Genomic DNA, 3,957 nt, shown 5'->3' with positions numbered 1-3,957 from the left:
GGACGAGGATCCAAACACTCATTTGGCAAATTTCTTGGAATTCTGCGACACCTTTAAGATCAATGGCATTTCTGATGATTCCATTCGCCTTCGGTTATTTCCCATTTCATTATGGACTAAGGCTAAACAGTGGTTGAACTCACTACCACAAGTGTCAATCACCACTTGGGAACAGATGACTGAAAAATTTTTACTTAAATATTTTCTGCCGGCTAAAACGGCTAAATTAAGGAATGATATCTCTTCTTTTGTGCAGATGGATTGATAAACCGTAATTTATACATATTTTTCTCCAATGCTTGGCATAATTTATGGATGATATTTCCTTAGATTTGGTGAATTTGATGCTCCTAATGCCTTAATTTCATGTTTTATACTTAGGAGAGCATAGGAAAGTGAAAGGAACAAGAAACGGGCCAAAATGGAGAAAATGGGCCAATGTATGAAACAACACGACCTGGACGTCCTCACATGGGCAAACCACACGGTTGTGTCTACTTGGTAGAATCGAAGTACGACTCACACGGGTGGACCACACGCTCGTGCCTATTTAACAGGCTTAACCACGGCCTTAAGTAATCACACACGGGCATGTCACACGAGCGTGTCCCTATCGAGCCCAAGTTGAGTCCAATTCGGAAAAGGCCAATTTTGAGGGTTCTTAGGCATTCCAAATCCTATAAATACACCCTAGAGGAGAAGGAAAAAGGACACAGACAGGAGGAGGCAGGAAATTACTCAAGAAAAGCCGATTGATCCATCTCAGAAGCCGAATTCATCATCAAGACTGAAGATCTCCCCTCAATTTCCCTTCAGGAGTTTTTGTTTTTTCTTTATGTTTTGTATTCATTATTCTTCTGAGATGTTTACCATTTTAGTTATGAACTAAAACCCCTAAATACCTAAGGGGAATAAAACCTAAGACAGATCTTGTTATTATTATCTGAATCGTATAATAAATATTTGACTTGTTCTTAATTATGTGTTCTTAAATCTTGTTTTGATATTCCAAGATATTGATTCAAGTTAAGCTCTTATTCAGAGGAGGAATAGACCCTGTCTAAAAGTACATTTTTCATAATTAAGCGGAGTTGATTGCGCGCCTAGAGATACGGTGACAAGATTTTGCCGGATTAGGGTGAAACCTAATAAGGGGATCCATAGATCGAGTTAATACATCCTAGGGAATTAATTAGAAAGAGATTTCAATTATTCAACCTAGGGTTAGACGTTGTTAGTCTCGAAAGGGATAATAATATAACTTAGGGATTTTTATGGATCAAGTCAAATGAATAAATCATCCGATTTAGAGTCAAATAACAAGTGAAGTCTAGGTGGATTTTTCCTTAGGTATTGATAAACCATAATTTATACATATTTTTACCCCATGATTAACACATTTTATGGATGATTTTTTCTTATAATTGGTGAATTCGATGCTCCTAATACCTTAATTTCATGGTTTATACTTAGGCGAGCATAGGAGAGCGAAGGAACGAGAAACGGCCCAAAAACGAAGAAAATGGGCCGAGGTATGAAATCAACACGGCCTGGACTTCCTCACATAGCCGTGTCAATTTTGCAGAATTGATGCACGACTCACACGGGTAGAACACACGCCCGTGCCATTCTAACAGGCTCGAGCACGACCTGAAGTAATAGCACACGGGCGTGTCCCTGCCAAGCCTAAGTTGAGTCCAATTTAGAAAAGGCCAATTTTGAGGGTTCTTAGGCATTTTAAAGCCTATATATACACCCTAAAGGAGGAGGAAAAGGGTACACGCGGAGAGGGAAGTAGGGAACTGCTCAAGGAAAGCCGATTGATCCATCTCAGAAGCCGGGTTTATCATCAAGACTGAAGACCTCCCCTCAATTTCCCTTCAGGAGTTTTGGGTTTTTCTTTATTTTTTGTGTTCATTATTCTTCTGAGATGTTTTCCTTTTTAGTTATGAACTAAATCCCCTAAATACCTAAGGGGAATAAAACCTAAGACGAATCTTGTTATTATTTTCTAAATTGTGTGATAAATATTTGACTTATTCTTAATTATGTGTTCTTAATTCTTGCCTTGATATTTTCGGATATTGACTCAAGTTAAGCTCTTATTCAGATGAGGAATAGACCCTGTCTAAGAGTACATTTGTCATAATTAAGCGGAGTTGGCTGCGCGCCTAGAGATAGGGTGATAAGATTTTGCCAGATTAGGGTGAAACCTAATAAGGGGATCCATAGATCGAGTTAATGCAACCCTAGGGAGTTAATTAGAAAGAGATTTCAATTATTCAACCTAAGGTTAGACGTTGTTAGTCTCGAGACGGATAATAATATAACTTAGGGATTTTTACGGATCAAGTCAAATGAATAAATCGTCTGATTCAGAGTCAAATAACAAGTGAAATGTAGGCGGATTTTTCCTTAGGTATTGTCTCAATCAAACGAGTTTTCCAAAAGTAATTCCCCAATTCTATTTTCTGTGATTTCTTAGTTTAGTTAATTAGTTAGTTAAAACAAGCCCCATTATTCTTAGGCTAGATAATAAAAAGACAGTCATTACTAGTACTTTTAGTTCCTTTGGGTTCGACAATCCGGTTTGCTAAAACTATACTACTGCTCGATAGGTACACTTCCTTTCATCGTGTTAATAGTTAGTTTCAAGAATGATTCATTATAAATTTATAAAACTTATCACACGAATATCACGATCAAGTTTTTGGCGTCGTTGCCGGGGAACAAAGATATTAGGAACACTCAATTTTTATTACTTTAGCCATTTATTTTTCTTGTAGATTAATTTTATTTTATTTTTATTATTATTTATTAATTTACTTTTTCTTTCTCTTGGCAGGTTTTTATAGTTTATAACTAGAAGAAACCCATCAGGACCACTACTTTTTGATGAGGAAATCGATCGCACAGCTCGTAGAAACCGAAGAGAAATAAGGAGAAGCCTAGGATACACAGGGAAAGAGCAAGAGGACGATATCTCAACCACAACCGAGGAGATGGCTGAAAATCAAGACAATCAGCTACCTCCTGCGATACCCACTAAACTGGAAAATCAGAATCCTACTCCCCATACTATGTATGATTATGTTAAACCTATTTTAACAGGAACTGAGTCAAGTATAGTTAGCCTGCTATTGCTGCGAATAATTTTGAACTAAAACCTAACACTATTCAAATGATACAGCAATTGTTCAGTTTGATGATTTGCAGGATGAGGATCCAAACACTCACTTGGCAAATTTCCTGGAATTCTATGATACATTTAAAATTAATGGCATTTTTGACGATACCATTCGTCTTCGGTTATTCCCTTTTTCATTAAGGAACAAAGCTAAACAGTGGTTGAACTCGTTACCACGAGGGTCAATTACTACTTGGGAACAAATGACCGAAAATTTTTTATTAAAATATTTTTTGCAGGCTAAAACGGCCAAATTACGTAATGATATCTCTTCATTTGTGCAGATGGACTTAGAAACCCTTTACGATGCATGGGAGAGATACAAGGACCTACTACGTAGGTGTCCTCACCATGGATTACCTCTATGGTTGCAAGTTCAAACATTTTACAATGGTGTGAATCCCTCGACAAGACAGATGATTGATGCAGCAGCCTGGGGAACCATTAATAATAAAACACTTGAAGAGGCTTACGAATTTATTGAAGAGATGTCACTGAATAACTATCAGTGGCAAGTCATGAGGACTAAGCCAACTAAAACAGCAGGCGTCGATAACGTCGATTCAGTTACTATGCTGTCAAACCAGGTAGAGCTTCTAAATAAAAAGATTTATGGTTTTCTTAGTTCTTCATAGGTTCACCCAGTAATGCTATGCATGTAACACCCCCTAACCCCACGCCGTCACCGGAATAGGGCTATGAGATACTACCAGACTTATATACTAACATTTATACAAAATCCAGTCATACACTTTACATTCCAGATCAAT

General features: G+C 37.4%; 1 non-coding gene across 1 annotated transcript; it reads right to left on the bottom strand.

The window, feature by feature from the left end:
* Positions 1–3,439: 3,439 nt before the first annotated feature.
* Positions 3,440–3,545, bottom strand: LOC121204295 (small nucleolar RNA R71). The gene has a single exon (XR_005899223.1). It is a non-coding gene; the product is annotated as a small nucleolar RNA R71 (small nucleolar RNA).
* Between the last annotated feature and the right edge of the window lie 412 nt (positions 3,546–3,957).

This window comes from Gossypium hirsutum, chromosome A07 (genome assembly GCF_007990345.1).
Source record: "Gossypium hirsutum isolate 1008001.06 chromosome A07, Gossypium_hirsutum_v2.1, whole genome shotgun sequence".
NCBI classification, from domain to species: Eukaryota; Viridiplantae; Streptophyta; class Magnoliopsida; order Malvales; family Malvaceae; genus Gossypium; species Gossypium hirsutum.
This window is presented reverse-complemented; position numbering and strand designations above follow the sequence as displayed.